This window comes from Coenobita brevimanus, chromosome 31 (assembly GCF_032717465.1).
Source record: "Coenobita brevimanus isolate Jiangsu-jjx chromosome 31, ASM3271746v2, whole genome shotgun sequence".
Lineage (NCBI taxonomy): Eukaryota > Metazoa > Arthropoda > Malacostraca > Decapoda > Coenobitidae > Coenobita > Coenobita brevimanus.
In genome coordinates, this window is record NC_136984.1 from 27,030,622 (window position 1) to 27,051,310 (window position 20,689).

The 20,689-nt window shown below is 39.4% G+C and overlaps 1 long non-coding RNA gene across 1 annotated transcript in view; it reads left to right on the plus strand.

Annotated features, from left to right (window-relative positions):
• LOC145395434 (uncharacterized) overlaps nt 1-19,315 on the plus strand; it is a 34,851-nt gene extending 15,536 nt beyond the window's left edge. The window contains exon 3 of the long non-coding RNA XR_013896615.1: nt 19,258-19,315. This is a non-coding gene — a long non-coding RNA (uncharacterized LOC145395434). The remainder of the gene's footprint in view (nt 1-19,257) is intronic.
• Nucleotides 19,316-20,689: the final 1,374 nt, after the last annotated feature.

Below are 20,689 nucleotides of genomic sequence, written 5' to 3' on the forward strand. Positions count from 1 at the left end.
GGAAGTAGGAAATACAAACAGAGGGAGACAGTTCCAGAGTTGACCTGTTGCATAAATCAAGGACTGGGAGTAATGGTTAACTCTTGCATTAAAAGGTTGGACAGACAAGAGATGACGTTTTTGCTAGACAGGTGCTACGCACCCATCGTAGAGGTGGAGGAATGCAAGCAGACAGTTCAAAGAAGCAGTGACCATTGAAGTAGCGACAGAAAAGAGATAAAGAGGAAACAGTGTGGCGAAGAGACACAGGTTGAATGGAGCCAGTTAGAGGAGGAGAGTTAATGAGACGAAAAGCCTTTGACTCCACCCTATTGAGAAGAGCTGTATGTGGGGAGCCTCCCCACACATGAGAGTTGTACTCTACACAGGGGCGAATAAAACCAGTGTATAAAGTCAACAACTGTGCAGGGGTAAAGAAGGTACGGACTCAGCTTAGCACACCTAATCTCATGGAAGCAGATTTTACAAGAGATGTAATATGATCTTTCCAAGATAAATCCCGTAAGAATGAAACCCCAAGTATGTTTAAGGATGATGCAGGATTGAGCTGGATATTATTACTTCGCTTCTTTTGTACCTTCCTTATTTATCGCCATTTTGGTCTCTGGGGAGGTGGCTGTGTTAGGGTGCATCCAGACTGAGAACTGGCAGATGGTTGCGAGCGAGAGCAGGTTGAGGCGGGAGATTTTAAACCACAGTAACTCATACACATGGCCGCACTGCCAACGTTTGTGAGCAAGCACTAGTGTGAGTCCGCATGGGTTCACGCAGGGAGAGTTAAGATTTCTCGCTTGAACTCATTCGGTCAGGATGGATAGAGAGCAGCTTAATTTTGAGGTTTCACTAACACCATCTGTTTAGGAAACATGCCATATGATGCACAGTGACAGAGCATTTATTGCACAGCAGTGGAAGAGGACAGGACAAAAAAAAAAAAAAAAAGTATGTCAAGTCGATTTATTCTGATATAAATACACATGTCCGTCTGGTGGTGGTCTTTTTTGTGGATGAATTCTATGACACAGCAAATTAAAATTTACACTATGGTTACTATGAGGGATGATGAATGTCTTAGGCTGGGAACTGCACCAATAAAACAATAGGACTACCCCAAAGCTCTACATACGGGTAATTAAACAAAAGTTATGTGACTTTGCCAAGGTACTGAACCTTCATCTGAAGCAGTATTTCTCAAACTTTTGCACTTCATTTCCCACTTGTGGGGATCCTAACATCCTTGTGGCCCAACTACAGTTTTCTCTCAAGTCCCTCACAAATAATTATAAAAAAAAAAAAAAATGTTTTTGTGCTCTCCATTTACTTTAATGCTTAGAACAATCAGTCATAATGCATAATTTGTTACATACCAACAGAGTGGATGACACTGTTTGCTTTCAGTCAGTTGACTGATTCGAGCTTGAGTCACTGATAACGTAACCTCATATATGGGTCCATATCCAGCCGGTTTTGGCTTTTACTTTTTACTCACTGAGAAGGCGGCCTCCATGCTGTCAATTCCTGTCTTCAGAATTTAGTTATAACTCGGGAACTGGTGGCCCGATTGAACTGGATTTTGTTTTATTCTTCAAGTTAGAGGATTTTAGCGCTACCTTGTTCTAACAAAAATTTGCGTTTTTGCTGTTACTGTAACAAACAAACAAACCAATAAACATACAGAAATCGGATCATTATGGTTTAGATAATACTATACCATTATACTATACAATTTCACGAGTATAAGGAGGGAGGAAGGAGAGACTGATAATACAACGAACACATCACTCTTCTCTCTTGTGTCATGCAGGTATTTTCAAAGCCGCACCAAGGACGAATCCATTCCCTTGCACTAAAAGCAAATATTAAGTTTGAACCCAAAGGCCAGAAATGAGTCATAACTCGGGAACCATTGGCTCGATTGACCTGGATATTGTTTTATTCTTCAAGTTAGATCATTTCAACGGTGCCTTGCCTAACATTATAAAATTTGTGCTACATGCGTCGTTTTTGCTGTTATGGTAACAAACCAACGAACATACAGAAGTCGGATCATTATAACACAGATGTGTAGAAGGGTGGACAAACCAGATTCACATTTATATGTTATGGAAAATGGCAAGAGGACTCTAAGTGCGATTTCACTATCTTTTGGGTATACTGATACATGGAGCACCAGAACACAGTCAGAGACATTCCATCATCAATGTCTCTGGCAGCAGTATCATTCTTGAGGTCAAGGAATTCGTGCTGAGCAACATTAGGAATGGCAGAAATATCAAGACTTTCTGAGAAAGGATTCCTCACCAATTTAATTCTGGGAAGTATGTTTTGAGCTCACTTTCCAAGGATATCAAGTGCTGAATTACTGTATTTCACTTTTGAGTGATGGGTCAAGCAGGTGATCCTCTTCAGTCTCGTCAAGAACAGTTGAAAGATGCTCAAACATGGTAACATTTTCTTCACTCACTTTCCTTTGCCACTTCTGGAAGAAATGCAAGCATACAGTCCATGAGGTGAAATATATTTCATTCCTTGCCTTGTAACTAAAGATTCAGCCCGTTTAGCTGCTCAAAAATGGCGGCCTGGTATACAAGACGTGACTCCCACAATACCTGGTTGAAGAGCTTAATGGATCATCCTTCCTTTTCGCTTCCAGGAAAAGTTTAAGTTCTCACCGAAGCTCAGATACTCTGTTCCCAACACTGTCACTGGAGAACCATTGCACTATGGAGTAAAAAAGGAGGGCTTTATGCTCTGAATTCACAGAGTTTCTGGAAAAGGCTAGGGTTCAAATCTGTTTTCACGAAGTTGACACATTTTACCTTTGCGTCCACGACCTTACATAGGTCATCGGGGAGGGTTTTTGAGTCCAGTGCAAAACGATGGACCATACAGTGAACCACTTTCACATTCGTAGCTACTTCCTTGACATGCTTCTGGAGCCCCGACCTTGATCCAGGCATCGCCGGAGCCCCATCAGTACAGACTCCACAACAATTTCCCTGGCTATTCTGTTAGCTGTAGAGAATGAAGTCAATTTTTCCATCTCATCTAAAACTTCTATGGTAGTTTCAAGCTGTGTACAGAACAGATATTCATCTCTGATGTCATCCATGAATACCAAACTAGTAAACACGAAAAGTTGTGCACAAGAACTCACATCCAACCGCACTGTGAACATACCAGTTGGGGAGAGCTTAATATCATGTATCAATTGTTCCATGATATCAGCTGAAATTTCAATAATTCTCCGTTTCACTGTGTCGTTTGACAAGGAAATCTGCTGAATCATCATTTGCACATGACTCCAAGAATCCGTCTGAGCATCATTACAACACACGGCTTAATCGTGTGGGCCTTTTTCTCTCTTGCTATTTCAAGAGAAACCTCCGGTGATACTTCTGCTGCATATAAGTTTCTCCGTATACTGAGGGTGGATTGTTGTCAGATGATGCTTTAGCTTACTAGGCCTCATAGAATCATTCCCGACCACTTTGAAACGCAGCCATCAGCGAGGATTGATGTAAATCCGTAGTTAACGTGTTCATCACTGTACACCAGAATACACTAATCCCACTTCCCTCCTAGTAGCCGGAGTCACAGCCAGTCGGACAGTGAGAGAGCGGGCAATCGAACACCCCACACGCACCTCCCGGGCCCCAACCCCAGTGTAAACGTTGTTGGACAGATATGGAACGGCCAAAGCTGATGATGTTACAATGTGTCATGATTGTTTTTATAGACAATCAAAACCAGTAGAGGTAAGTATATAAAGGCATTTAACGTATGTGTGGTTATCCACAGCATATGAGAAAGAAATGAAAATGAAAGACCTACAGTGTATTATGTGTTATTACCTATTTACTTACGTCCTATATCATAATGTTACAAATAAGTAGAGTATAGTGGACAACATCTGTTACAAAGGAGTACAAAGGAAAGCAAACAGCAACAGACCTTGGTCCTTTCAATGATGTTTGTTACAGAGTAAATTATGGTTACGAGATCTAACTCTACAGTACATGCTGAAGGATAAGGATAGTAAAGCAAGAAGGCTCCCCCCACCTCCAAACCCTCCAGTTAAAACTGGTAAGAAAAAGTGAGAAAAACCAACATGCAGTATGGATAACCTGACATTGAAATTTCATAGGAAAGACTGAAAAGGAAAAGTTACATTCTAGAATACATTATCTATATGCTACCAGTATGAATAACCTGAAAGAGAAAGTAGCAAAGTAAAATATATAATCGAATAATAAATAATGCATGACACCATGTACGGGTACGTTAACAGGGAGTCTGCGGACACAGTATGAAAATTGCTCAGTGCACAGTGTGGATGTTCAGGGGTGGTGTGGCAGCCTTGCCTGGCGCTATTAAGGTAGGCAACAATCAATCAGACCCCAGCTCCGTTCATTCCACTAAGACTAGGAGCGTTCCCATGCGGGACAAGCACACAAGTCACTTCCTGAAGCAGTGACCCCTGGTACATTAAAAAAATCCCGACTGTGGTCACATGACTAACAGGGACCCTCAGTGATCCACAGCCCATCACCGGTCGAAAGTATGAGTAGTGACTGTTAACTCAGGGCTATCTGTGCATATCCTAGTCTGTGCATATACTATATTTGCATTCAATATATTTATCCAGGCTCTAAAAAAAAAAAAAAAAAAAAAAAATATACACAAGTGTTTTACTCAAGAGCAAACATATTAAGCTGGGGGTTAGACGACAATTACTTATCCAGGCGACCTTTAAAGGTCATTACTGTATTAGTATTTACTACACTGGAGGGCAATTTATTCCATACATTTACAGCTCTGTTAAAGAAGAAATGCTTAGCTTCATGCGACTGGAATCGTTTGCCAATTATTTTATGCCCATTGCCTCTAGTATAATTCGAGTGATCAACTGTGAAGTATTTATCAACAGCCACGTTATCATGTCCTTTGACTATTTTGAGTACTTGAATTTGATCTCCTTGTAACCTCCGTTTAGTTAGGGTAAACAGATTCAGGGCTTTTAAACATTCCTCGTATGGTTTATTTCTCAGTCTAGGTATCATCTTTGTCATCTTTCGCTGCACTCTTTCAAGCTTTTCCATATCCTTTTTATAATACGGTGACCAAAACTGAACGCAATATTCCAAGTGCGGGCGTACTAAGGAATTATACAAAGTGAGGACAGTATTATCAGATTTATATTCAAATGCTCTACCTATGAATCCAATCAATTTATTGGCTTTTTTCGGAGCTTCTGTGCATTGTTTGCTTGGTTTCAAATCGTTTATTATAACTCCTAAGTCTTTTTCATGGTTTACCCTATCAAGTTGGACATTATTCATGCTATAACTAGCTCTTACATTTTTACTGCCAAAGTTTAGCACTTTGGATTTATTAATATTGAAATCCATTTGCCAAACTTGGGCCCAGTTGAACAGTCGATCAAGATCTCTCTGAATTGCCTACCTTTGCAGTGCTGTATCTGCTCTGTTACCTATTTTAGTATCGTCATCAAATTTTGAAGTTTTACAACATAATCTTTCATCAGTATCATTGATATATATTAATAAAAGAATAGGACCTAACACTGAACCCTGTGACACTCCACTTGTAACGTTTATCCAGTCTGACTCTTTTCCGTTTATTTCATCTCTTTGCTTTCTTCCGGTGAGCCAATCTTCTACCCACCCGAGAACACTGCCCCTAAAACCATGTGCCTTTAGTTTCAGAAGGAATCTTTTGTGTGGAACTTTGTCAAAATCCTTTTGAAAATCAAGGTACACAACATCGACAGATTTAGTGTCGTCGTACATTCTCAGTATATCATTGATAAAGTCCAGCAGATTCGTGAGGCAAGAGAAATTATTACGAAAACCATGTTGAGAATCTTTGATGAGATTGTTTGATTCTAGGTGTTTCACAAACTTATCTCTGATAATAGTTTCAAGCAATTTGCAAATCACCGATGTTAAACTAATTGGGCATTAGTTTTCTTGCTGTGCTCTGTTGCCTTTTTTGAATATTGGGGTTACATTAGCAAGTTTCCACTCACATGGCACCTTACTGCTTTTAAGTGATAAGTTAAAAAGTTCAGATAAAGGCTTTACAACTTCATTCTGTAGTTCCTTCAAAACACCTGGAGAAATTTTATCCGGTCCCGGTGATTTATTCTCTTGTAATTTGCTAATTGCAAGTAGTACGTCACGATCACTAACTGTAATGTCAGTGATTATGTTGTCCTCTTCTATAGGGATGGGGGAAACAGCAGGGATCGTATGTTTTCTGTTGTAAATACTGACACAAAGAAAGTATTGAGAATTTTTGCCATCACAGTTTCATCATCAGTGTGCTCTCTGTTATCTGTGATTAAGGGACCGATTGTCGGAGTTATTACCTTTTTGCTTCTTATGTAACTGAAAAATTCTTTGGGATATGATTTACTGATACTTGCAATATGGCCTCAAGGTTTTTCTTACTGCATTTAATTATTTTTTTTTCCTTTCCGTCGAAGGGCATCGTATTTATTTTTACCATTTTGACTCTTTGTGGTATTATATTTTTATATGCAAGATTTTTTTGCTTCCAGACAATGTTTACTGTCGGAGTTCCACCATTTGGGTTTAGAATTTTTGGCAGGCCTTCTGTTGCGCATTGGAATACATAACCTGACAGCACTGTTGAGGGTTTCTGTAAAATAATTCCACGCGTCATTGATATTTAAAGTTTCAGCAATAGGACGTCAGTTACCTGCACCAACAATTGAGTATAATTTCTTAAAATTTGCCATCTTAAAGTCAGGCACTTTCTTGCAACTGGCCCTGACTTTGTCTTCACTGATTTTAATGCTAAATGTATCTGTGCGATGAACAGTTGTACTAAATTCTTCTCCTACAGTAACATTATTCACGACATTTTCTGATGTGGCTAAGACAAGATCTACTGTAGGATGTTAGATCCACGTGTCGGATAATTTACAAATTGATACAGAGAACTTTCCTGCAAGTTTGTATATAGGTCTAACCCGGTGTGTGAGGATAGCGCTTTTCCCCATTTTGGAACTGATAAATTAAAATCACCAAATATTACAGTGCTTTGCATACAAGATATTTCGGCAATTTTATTGTAGATTTCATTATCGATGTTGAGTGGCTGACCGGGTGGTCGATATATTAACCCAAGTGTGATTTTATGACAAGATTCATTCCTAAACTGACTATAAATAGTGTCTACGTTTTCAATACATGGCTTGGTAATTACGACTTGAAGAAATCATGATTTAATATACAGTATAACAACACACCGCCCCCTGCTCGATTATTCCTTTCACTATTGAAAATGTGATAGCCTGGTAAATAAAACTCTGCTAGAAGATCTCTTTGCTCAGTATTTAGCCACGATTCTGTTATACCAATTACGTCATAATCTTCAGTAAAGACAAGGGCCTCTAAATCAGAAAATGTATTACGCAGACAATGTGCATTTACAAGAAGAGCTTTAATGTGTTTTCCTTTCTGATGTGTGAAGCTTCCAATACTTATTGATTCATCGGATCGCATGACATCTACGTTTGCCTCCCTTGATGCTTGTTTTTTCTCCAGAAAATACTTAGTTCATCACTAAGCAAACGACCGTGGTGGGCAGAACCAATGGCATTCAAGTGTACTCTATCATTCGCAAATTGTGTTCACTGCTCGTAAAACTGGTTCCATGTGTCTATGAACTCAACTCCTTCTTGCAGGCAAAGTGACTTGACCCTATTATTTATACTAAATGCTTTACTGAAGAAGGCATTCCTTGTACCAATCCTTGGGAGTATTCCTGAAATTAAGATGATGTTAGTTTTCTCCTTGCAGGGTCAAATCATCCTCCTGTACTTCGCTATTAGCTCCTCTAATCGGGTCCGTACGACATCATTACTACCTGTATGAATGATAACTAGGCTGTCATTTTCCGCATTCTCAAAGACATCATCCACAGCCTCCGTTACATCGTCTACTCCTGCACCTGGGATACAAAAACGCTTTCGTTTAGAGGGTTCCCTGCAACAAAATTCAACCAACTGATCACAGATGATGGAGTCCCCCAGAACCCGCGCGTCATGGGGCTCTTCCTCTACTTCTGAGAGAATCTGAAACTTGTTGTATGTTGTTACTGGAATGATGCTCCTTTTCCTTGCAAGCCTTGCACCATTCTGCACTGGAACTCATTGTGTACGGTGGGGGGAGAAGTAACTACAGCAGGAGGAGGAGGATCAAACTGGACTGCGGTTGGCCTAGCAGTGACATTATCCTCTGCACTGTGTCCGATATTACTCGCAATGAATTCCTCCAGCACATCAACTTTTTAGGTCAGGCTGTTAATTTTGTTTGTAGCCTCGGTCAGCTTGTCTTCCAGGCTCTGACATAGTTTGCACATCCTGCAAACAAAGGTGCAGTCCGTATAAAAGGATCCTGTGAAACTACCGGAGCAGGTTATGCACATAATGTTCCGTGACATTCTGAAATCCAAGGTTACTGCGAGGATTTATCAGAGAAAAAGAATCTACTGTTTCATACCTGGAAGAGATATTGGAACAAGAATAAGTTACATATACAAAACCTGCTAGACCAGTGACAATTTATGCAATGGTTACAGGTTTTACTGGTGAGGGTCTTGTTGCTGTTTAGAACTGTGCAGGAAAGATATGATGTCTTTTCTAATCCATTCCCACTCCCACCTCCACCACCCTTCTCTCTTAGTTCCTCTCTCTGCAAACGTCTGTCATACCCTCTCCCACCCTTTGTTAACTTGCACCAGCCCACCATGGCCCGCAAAAAAATCCTGCCGTGGCCCTCTTGGGGGCCACAGTTACCACTTTGAGAATGAATGATCTGAGCAGAAGTACTCTGCAAATGGCTCTCTCATTATTTTTTTTTTTTTGTCACTTTATTGTGTAACACTTTTTCTGTTGAGTTAGAAAACCACATTACCAGGATTTTCTTTCACATCACCTTCGAGACTAGTTGTTGCACCCTACTCCTTCTTGAATGATCATGTTGTACAGTAGGATGAATACAGATTTAGTAATCTGATTTGCCTTATTGAAAAACTGTCTAGGTTACATTCATTATACTTAAATTTTGTTGTAATACCAACACCAAAATTATACTCATCTGGCTGTATTGATAAGTGATAATTAAACACATTTTGCTGGTGTAAACCATATTTAGGGAAAGATGTCTTTTTCAGGAAACAGTTTGTGCTCCAGCATACTGTTTTCAAGCAGCAATGATTCTTAGGAATGCCATTTGCTTTTTTTTTTTTTTTTTATGCAAGGGATCGTGAAAAGATTAGTACAAGAGAGTAAGAAGAGAGTGGATGAGGAAGTTGGAAGGAATTTGAATGTAAAGCAGAGGGAATGTGAAAAAATGCTCTGGAAGGAGGTAGAGTTATACAGGGTAATAAAAAAGTTTGTAGGGCAATGGAAGATAAAAATGGCTGATCGATAGTGGAGAAGGAAGAAAAAGTGAGCAGATGGAGACAGCACTTTAAGGAAATGTTAAACATAGAGAATGAAAGTAATGTGAGTATAAGCAGCTAGGAAATGGCTGGGAGAAAGAAGGAGGTAAGAAGAGAAGAAGAGATCACTAGGATGGAAGTAGTGGAGGCAATTGAGAAAGACAAAAAGATGGGAAAAGTCCAAGGAATTGACGGAGTGTGTGATGCAGTGCTAAGCATGGAGGAGAGACGTACACAAGAATGGATATGGAAGATGTGCACACTGGCTTAGGAAGAAAGTAGAGTCCCAGAGGATTGGATGTCAGGTATAATTATTCTCCTGTACAAAAGAAAATGGGAAAAACAAGTGTGTGGTAATCACAGGGGCATATGTCTTCTTAGTGTATCAGGAAATGTATATGGTAGGACACTTACTGACAGAGTTAGGGAAATAACAGAGGAATTAGTTGGAGAAGAACAGGGAAGTTTTAAGAAGGGAAGACGTTGTGTAGATCAGATATTCAGCCTTAAGTCTTTGGTGGAAAAGTTTCTAGAGAAGGGAAAGAAGTTGTATGCAGCCTTCATGGATGTGGAGAAAGCATATGACAGGGTGGATTGACAAAGAATGTGGAAAATGTTAGGAATATATGGAGTAAATGGGGTGTTAATGAATGCCGTGAAGTGTATGTACGAGGGTGCTAAGGCTGCAGTGCGTGTAGATAGTGAACTGAGTGATTTTTTCTGTCTGAATGTTCGATTGAAACAGGGGTGTGTCAGGTCTCCATGGTAGTTCAATCTGTGTACGGATGGAGTCATAAAGAGATACAACTTAGGGCAATGGATTTTGGAGTGGCCCTAATGAGAGATAGATAAGCATTTGGAAACTTCCTTTTCTGTTGTTTTCAGATGATACTGTGTTGTTAAGTGAAGGAGAAGGGGAAATGCAAGGCTTAGTGAATATGTTTGGGAGAGTGTGTAAGAAACGGATTTCAAAGGTGAATGTGAAGAAGAGTAAAGTTATGGTCTTCGAGAGAAATGAAGTCAGTGAATGTACATTGAGGTTGGATGATGAGGAAATGGAAAATGTAAGTGCATTTAAGTACTTGGTTAGTGTAATGAATAGGGATGGAAGTTGAGAGGATGAAGTCCATGAAAGGGTACAACAACGAAGAATAGTTGCTGGTTCTTTAAAAGCCGTGATAAGGAATAGGAAAGTGAGCATGGAAGTAAAGAAGTCATGGTCAGATAATATTGTGATATCAGCTCTAACGTATGGATGTGAACCTTCGACCATGCTGGAAGGACACAAGTCACGAGTGAGAGCAGTGGAAATGAGCTATTTGAGGGTGCAATTGGAATTACGTGGATAGACAGACTGACAAATGAGGAAGTGAAGGAGCATTGTGGTGTGGATCTGATGTGACAGACAGCATTAGGAGGAATACAGTGAGGTGCTTTGGCCATGTGGAGATGATGGAGAGCGAGAGACTAACAAGGAAAGTGTATGTGAGTGAGTTAGGGGGTGGAGTAGGAGGGGGAGGCTGAGGATGAGATAGAGGGATGGAGTGGAGAAATATATGAGAGAGGGGGATGTGAGCTGGGAGGAGGGCAGTGAAATGGCGGGTGACAGGTCGACATGAAAGCGATTTGTTTGTGGTCTCCCCTCACATGCTTGAGGCGTCTGGAATTAGTTAAAGTTGATATATAGTGCCGACTGCAGTTACCAAGGGTGGTGTGATGACGTTGCCATGGCAACACCCAAAGACTCGCCTAGAGTGCGTGACTTCAAAAGCACCAGCCGTCCCCACTCTTGCCAGCCCCCGACTGCCCGCTTGCAACCAGGACGCACCCTTATGTCCAAATACTTAAGATTTCTTATAATTACTTCCACAGATCCTGAGTACGCTCCACGGTGACTTGGACGATCAGGCCGTCAAGGCTATGCCTGGTTATATTCACGAATGTTCTGAGCTCTTCAATTCCCATATTCATATAGACAGCTTCCCAACAACAGTGGTTGGTAAGTTCTCTCTCTCTCTCTCTCTCTCTCTCTCTCTCTCTCTCTCTCTCTCTCTTTCAGCAGGAATAAACACACAAAATCCATCATCGAGGAGATAGGATTGATTAATACCAATGATTGTTACCCTCTTCACAAATTCTCATGCAAGGTTGTCCAAATATTGCCCACCAATTACTCGGTTCCTCCGGGGACGGCTCAGTCAGCATTACTATGCTGTGTTCATCAAATTTAATTTTCTACTTCCCACTACGCCTTTCGTTATTTCTATTACCTTTCATTTTATGTTCATGACGTCCATCGTTGTCACTAATTTTCACAGAGGAACCAAAGTCTCGGTTCCCCACACCAGCAGACTGAGCCACAACATATGAAGATTATGATACATATGTGATCAGTTTATATACCCACGACAAGAGGGATAATATATTTCTTTATTATTATTATTATTATTATTATTATTATTATTATTATTATTATTATTACCGATCACCTAGTGCCATGGGTGAGATCTTCGTATCTCCTTTTTATTATTGATCTCCACTTTTCTCCATTCGTGGAGATCTTTTGTTTCTGTCATTATTATTATTATTATTATTATTATGATTATTATTATTATTATTATTCCGTCACTTTTCATTCCCGATTATCACCAAACATTTAGAGGATGTACAGCGACGCACCAAAGTGTCTGTACCCTCCTCGTTGGAAGGAAGTGGAAGTCAGGGTTAGAGAGAGGGCAGGCGAACGGACACCCGTGAGTGGTAGTTTGGAACTGAGCTAAGAGGATGATGATGAGAAACTTAATGAACTTAAATTCGAAACCTTTCCATGCTATTCACCTGCAAAACACTATGCGTTCGTAACATATACAGCATATATTATAACACAGACTTCGTTATCATGGAGTCCTGTGATACGTCGTCCAGACAGGACCCATCTGTTTCGGATCCTCATCATACAAATGAAGTACCGAGCCAGTTTCACTGCAGTCTGCATCACGGAGGCTAACACTGGACAAGGTGAGGTTCATTTTGTTTTTTGTTGGAACTTCATTTAAAAAATAGAGCCAAATACTGATATAGTCAGTCCGGCTGAAAATTATGTAATGTGTTGCCATAAACTGTCGTGATGCATTGTTGTTATTAATGTCTAATTATCATAGTCATAATGTTAACATGACATTAATATAACGTCTTCCTTTTCCCAGTTGTTAATGTCATGTTAACATTATGGCTATAATAATTAGGCATTAAGAACAACAATGTGTTATGACAGTTTATGGCAACACATTACAAAATTTTCAACCGGACTGACTATACCAGTACTGAGCTCTGTTTTATAAATAAATTTGGATCAGTCAGCATACCAACAAAAAACAAACTAAACCTCACTTTGTCCAGTGTTAGCCTCCGTGATGCAGACTGCAGTGAAATTGGCTCGGTGCTTCATTTGTATGATGAGGATCCGAAACAGATGGCTTGTGTCTGGACCTCGTTTAACAAGACTCCGTGATATCATAGTCTATTGTATAATATATGCTGTACATGTTACGAAACCATAGTGTTTTGCAGGTGAATAGCATGGAAATGTTTCGAATCCAAGATCATTAAGTTTCTCACCATCCTCCTCATAGCTCAGTACCAAACTACCACTCACGGGTGTCCGTTCGCTTGCCCTGTCTCTAACCCTGACTTCCACTTCCTTCCAACCAGGGGGAGCACAGAAACTTTGGTGCGTGGGTGTAAAACGCCATGACCTTATTGCACTGACCCAGTTTGAAAGACCTTCACCTTCTTTTCAAGGTCGCAGGTCTAAAAATTTTCACAAATCATGAATTCCCAATCCCAATTTATTCGAAAGTAAACATATATACATGGAAGAAAATCCCATTTTATATATATATATATATATATATATATATATACCTAGGCTGCTTCCCCCAAGGAAAGGGAGGTAGCCGAGACAGGACGACACACTCCCCATTTACTCATCCATTCAAACACATTCATTCGCATCTTAGCCCCAAAGGGGAGAACGGACAGATCCTCACCGCACCACACCGCACAAGGGTCAACTGTGCAATGCAATCAGTGACATCCACAGCAAGGCCCGACAGCAGAACTGGTTTACCCCTGCCACATCATAACAGACCCATCCCCTTACCGGCACCTGACCCGGTGTATATATATATATATATATATATATATATATATATATATATATATATATATATATATATATATATATATATATATATATTACACTCCCTCTTCTGTCTTTCTCTCCTTCATTCTTTCCTCTTCCTTCTGCCTGTGGGTAACTCCACACTGAGTGACAAGCCAAATGGTTTCCTGTATACCAGGAAACCATTTACTACGGTGGGTGGTAACCATATAAACAAATTTTGGCACCTGGTGGTTTAGTGGGTAATTATTGCTCTCCAATCGGATTGAGCCGGTGAAGGTTTGTATCCAAGGGATGGTTGGGGTTGATTGCTCATGTAATGCCACTCAGGGATGAGTGAGGCTGGTCACCCTCATTTTAAATGTCGAGACCAACTGCCTAGCCCCGTGCTCCTACGCTCCTCATTGGGCAATGTAGGATTGGTTGATGGATGGATGGATGGATATATATATATATATATATATATATATATATATATATATATATATATATATATATATATATATATATATATATATATATATGGCAAAAATTTGAAGCCCATTCATATGTGACATACTTCGGCGACCCCACTTTTCAACACTTTTCAGCTGCTCTTTCATACAGGGGAAAAAAAAAATAAATAAATAAATAAACTAGAGGCCCCCTCCGCCTGGGGGATTCATACAAGCCGCGAACCAATACACATCTAGCGAGGCTCGGAATATAACCTTGACCTTGACGTATTTTCAGCAAATTCGAACTCGTAGGAGATTTTCATCCCTACTACACACCGTAAAACATTGTGATGATATCTTGATCGGTTGCGGAGTTATAGTGGTAACAGACACAGAGCTTGACTTACTTTCACCAATTTCGAACTCGTGATTGTTTTTTTTGTTTTGTTTTTTTCCCTACTACGTTTCCTGTAAATTTTTTTTGATGATATCTTGAGCAATTGCAAAAATATCTTCCTAACACACACACACACACACACACACACACACACACACACACACACATCGAAAACAACGCCAGCTTCGCTATCGCGGCTGGTAATGAGGCACTTCTTGGCCTTAGAAGTGTTGTCTAGTCCTGGCTCAGTCTGTATACATTTTTGGTGGTAATTTGACCAACGGTTTTTAAGATTTTACAGAAAGAATGGAAGTTGTGTCTTTCAGCAAAGTCCTCATAGCTGGAGATCAGGAACTCTAACAATTATAGTCTTCTAGTTATTATTAATCTCCAGCTATTACCATACTGTAGGTGGATATCTTTTTATCCATCATTATTTTCGTTAATATTGATCTCCACCTATTATCATAGGTGAATATCATTGTTTTCATCATTCCTTTTATTATTATTATTATTATTATTATTATTATTGCTGTTGTTGTTAATGTTATTATATTTATAATTATTATAATTATAAATATTATTATTATTGTTATTATTATTATTATTATTATTATTATTCTTATTATTATTATTATTATCATTCTTTTTCATCTTTTCTTCTTCTTATTCCGTCAATTTTCGTCTGCGATTTTCATCCTACTTAGGGATGTACAGCACCATGCCCCTGTTACACTGACTCACTTTCAGTGACCTTGTTCTACTTTTCAAGGTATATAACAGTTTCAAAGATAAAAAAAATTATCAATTTTCATCATCAGCTTACTTCAAAACTATTATGATTATACGAACATGGAAGGAAATTCCGTGATATACAAGTAATTATTTTCTAAACATTTGTTTGGAAAATTCTGAAGGTCATTCATGCGTGATGTTACGATATTTGGGACCCCCTGACTTTCAACAATTTCCAATTGTTCTTCCGTAAACAGTAAAACAAAATATAAACTAGAGGGGAACTCAGTGGAGCGCATCGCTCCGACAAGGGCAATGTAATTTCTAAACTACTCTTCATAATGGTTAAGCTTTCCTATCATTGTTTAGGACGTTGCAAAAAGTGTTTTCCGGATCCAGAATCTGTAATACTATCCAGATCGGTCTCAAAAGTTAATCGATTGTTCCCTGGGACATGGACTGTCTACCCACAAAATTTGGTCCAAACTTCACTTTTAGTTTTTGAGTAATCCTGCTAACAGACAAACTAACTAACTAAGAAACAAACAGGGGTGAAAACATACTCTGTCGGAAAGACTGAGGCACTTCTTGGCCCTTGAGGTTTTCTCAGGTCCTAGGCCAGGTGTGTATTCTTTATGATGGCAGTTTGACCAACGGTTTCTGAGTTATCCCAAATAACAGTATTCTCATATGTGAAGATCAGTAACAGTTCCTGACAGTTACAATGTTCTAGTTATTATTATTATTATTATTATTATTATTTATTAGTCCATCACTTCGATTTCCATCATGCTTATTAAAGATGTGCAACACCATAACCCTATTACACTAACCCATTTCCAGTGATCTTGACCTACTTTTCAAGATCATAGGTCCAAAAATGCCCATAAATAATTAATTTTCCACCTCAGTTTACTCCGAAACTATTCGAGGTACATGGACGCTGAAGGAAATCCATTGAAAAGTTTATTTTCCAAACATCAGTACGAGTACGAGAAAAAAAAATCCGAGAGTCATTCGTGCATGACGTAACAACATTTTGAACACCACAGTTTCCGATACGTTTCATTTTTTTTTTTTTTTTTTAATGCAGGAAAAACCAAAACATAAATGACACACTTCTTTGCCCTTAAAGTTTTGTCTGATCCTTGACTAGATTTGTATATATCTGGCGGCAGTTTGACCAATGGTTTTTCAGCTATTACAAAAAACATAAAATCAGCTATTTCCTCATTGGTGGGTATCAGTAACTGTCTCCTACAGTTAATCAGTCTTCTAACTGATCTCAACCTATTACCATAGGTGGGAATCTCTGTATCTATCTTCATTTCTATTATTATTCCGTCACTTTTTGTCTCCAATGTTCATAATACTTATTGAGGATGTACAGCATTATGGTCCTATTACCCTGACCCAATTTTAGTGACCTTGACCTATTTTTCAAAGTCACAGGTAAAAAAAAAGTGAAAAAAATCATGAAGTTTGAACCGCAGTTCACCACAAATCCAAAAGAAATACATGAACATGGATGGAAACCTTGTGATAAAATTGTTTCCTATTATTAGTGTGAAAAAATGAAGGTCATTCATGCGTGACATTACGGTATTTGTGACCAGGACTATATACCAGGACAGTCTACCAGGACTGACTATATACCAGGTCTATACACTAATGGTGGCAGTCTGACCAAGGGTTTTGAGTTGTTACAAAAAACATCATTATCATAAGTGAAGGAAAGTAACTGTCTCTGACAGTTACAGTTTTAACGTTAGTAGTAGCAGTAGTAGTAGTAGTCTCTGCCTACAAGACTATAGTTTTCACTGGTATTATTATTCTCGCCTCAGGGTCTCACAACGATTCAAGGAGAATCGGAAACTGTGCAAGGAATCTGAAAGGTCCAGGTTACGCGTCCTGACATGGGCCATTGTGATAGAAAAAATCCAACTCTCCCCAATGAGGTCAAGGTTATTGTAAGAAATTATAGCAGGGACATGCATTCTTCGACACCTTTGTCAGATCCCTTGTTGAAGTTACACAAGAAGTTGCCTTAGGGTCTTCAGATCTTGTTTATAATAAACATGCCTTACAACAAGGGAAAGCTTCCTTATTATGGCAACACAGTAGAAATGCATAAGTATCAACATTCTGGCCTCACACTCTCCCGATGATTCCAGAACCGGAGACTGCGCAAGAAATTTGAAGGGCCCCGGCTATGTGTCCTGGCATGGACCATTGTTGATAGAGAAAAAAATTTCAAATCTCCCCAGTGGGGTCAAGGCTACTAAGAAACATTAGGTGGAGACTAGCGACTGTCAGTAGGACAGTTACAGAGTTCTAGCTATTGTTATCATCTCTCCCGGACGGAGTCGGACGAGGTATTGTTTTTGATCAAGTTTGTTTCTTTGTTTACCTCGTCCAGACTGAGTCCACGAAAAATTGTTTTTGGTCGAGTTTCTTCATATGTTAGCAATATTATGGAAAAACAGCTGAATGAAATTACATGAAACTTTCAGGATAAGTGGGCACTGGTCCCAAAAGAAAGTAATTAAATTTTCGAGGTAATTGAGTTACCATTAAAGGTCAAAATCAAGGTCACGGATTTTCAGAGGGGTATAACTTGAAAAGAGTTGAAGACAGAGATACTTACCATTATGAACATACAGGAACTCGTAATATGAACTTTCATTTGGCACCAAGACCTCTGACCTTGAATGATCTTGAAAGGACATCCTCAAGGTCATGGATATTCAGGGGCTATAACTCGAAACCGGTTGAAGATTACTGTTACCTAGATATGGGAAGTCTCAAATGGGCTTTCATTTGGCAGCATAACCTTTGACCTTGAGTGACCTTGATAAGTCAAATGCGAGATCACGGATTTTCAGAGGGCATAACTTGAAAACATTTGCGAGATTACTTAGACTTTAATTGTGCACTGACACTAAATGGCAGAAACTAGTCAGTATTTAAGAGCAGTAAAATAGCTGCCATCAAGCGAGGTTTGTTGTGCCTGACACGACTTGTTACTATTCTTGTTGTTGTTGTTGTTAATACTGAAACCTCCACCACCCTTCTCACCACCATGTACAGTACACTCCAACTCAACCACCACCAAAACCCTCGCATGACCCCAACCAAACACTTTGAGAATCACAACCGTTCAGTTCGGAAAAATCTCCACCTAATCTCTCTCAGCTCCTCTACAGACCCTTCACCTTCTCCTCCTCCACATTACCCCACTATCACCCTTCCGTTCACCATCCCAAATCTCCCCCTTCATCACTATGACCATCACCATCTCCCAGTACATCACAATCACCACCACCATCTCCTATATCACTGTCACCACCACAATCTCCCTCCATCACTGTCACCACCACCATCTCCCCCTCCATCACCATCACCACCACCATCTCCCCCTCCATCACCATCACCACCACCATCTCCTCCTCCATCACTCTCACCACCACCATCTCCCCCTCCATCACTGTCACCATTACCTCCCTCACACGACCTTTCCAAAAAACTCTAAGACCCACCACCCACCACTTCGCCACTAACTTCCACCACCACTAACTTCCACCACCACTAACTTCCATCATCACTAACTTCCATCATCACTAACTTTCACCACCACTAACTTCCATCATCACTAACTTCCACCACCACTAACTTCCATCATCACTAACTTCCACCACCACTAACTTCCACCACCACTAACTTCCACCACCACTAACTTCCATCATCACTAACTTCAACCACCACAATGAACACCACTATATTCGACTATTACTAACTTCCACCATTAATTTCCATCACCATACACGATCTACTAACACCACCACCACCTGTCATCACCTTCACTACTTCCACCAATACAATAAACATCAACATCACTACCACCAACTCCACAATCACCACTATCCTCCAACCTCCACTATCCTCCACAACCTCTCAAGTCTCTTCCAAGTCCAACCAGATAATGTTCCGTTATGTTCCTTAACCAGAACTCCAGAAACGGTGCTTCACTCTGGAGATGTTCAGCAACATGGGCGCTACCATGGCGAACTTCTTTCCTCTGTACCGATGTGTTGCCTACAAACTGGACTGGGTAAGACCTCGTGCTTCTGTTGGTATCTGCTGGATTACCCCCGGTTACTCACTCATATACAGCCTAAAATTTTTACTCTTATTTTTTTATCTTATTATTAACTCAATGACGATTTTTTTTTACTTCATGACTGCTTTTTAACCCAGATTTTTTTTTCCCATGACTGTTTATTTATCCCATGCCTACTTTTTTTTTTTTTACCCCATAATCCTATAACTGTATGTTTACCCAATTACTTTATTTTATTTCATGACTATTTTTTACTCCGTGACTTTTTTACTTTATGACTTTTTCACTACATGACCATTTCTTTCCCCATGGCTATGTTTGTTACCTATGAGTGTTTCATTATTCATTCCAAGACTTTTATTTTTTTCAATTCAGGAAAGAGTTCTGTCACCATTAAACTGGACAGCGTGATATAAATTAGGTGTACCTGTATAATTGTGTATATATCTTTGTGCAACACAGTAATCTATTCTTTAACCCCGTCGCTTTAATTCTCTTTCCTAAACTGAATAAAATTTTCTTTAGGTATAAAAAATAATGTCACTGTACTGGATACAATGTCATCATATTCACCGTACAGTGTTTTAACTCCACCAGTAAAAAAGATGCATTATTTTTTTTTTTTTCTGCTCCCAGGTGATCATACCTTATCTCTCTACTCTTCTCACGTTAACTTGGCATAAAATTACCAACTCTTCAGCGTGGCTATTGACTTATAGCAATGGATTATCAACAGAATATGATGCCAGCCATGTAGAAGTGCTATGAAAAGGATGCCGAGCTGTATCATTTTTTATTGTCATTGAGCTGCGTGAAATAAGCTGCAATCGGGCTAATATCTGGGCCAAGTTAAGGTGAAAGGACTATATTGGTGATGGAGTTAATGAGGACTATATATAACCCTCTTTAGTTCAGAAATTTTCCTAATCTGCAGAATATCGTCTAAATAAAGGAAAAACGAAATTTACGTGAAACATTCATAGTCGCAAAGATATTACTGGTGATGTCTTAAGTACTTACTAACCTAATTACTACAGTGCAATAACTACATTATATGCTCTTCTTGCCAGGTCTAGACGACCTTAGCAACCCTAGAATGGATTATTGAACAGCAAGGTGTCAGGTGTGGGTTTCATACATCACTATGGCTTATATTTTATTTTCATTTATTTTCATTTCTCTACCGGTTGAGTAATGGACTCAAGCTGAAAAAGTTTATTACTTGAAAAATACTATTCACCGTAGCTCATAATGGGTGAGAACTGCTGATGCAGCATTTTCCCCCTCAAAATTAGGTTACGAAATTTAGTATAATCCCC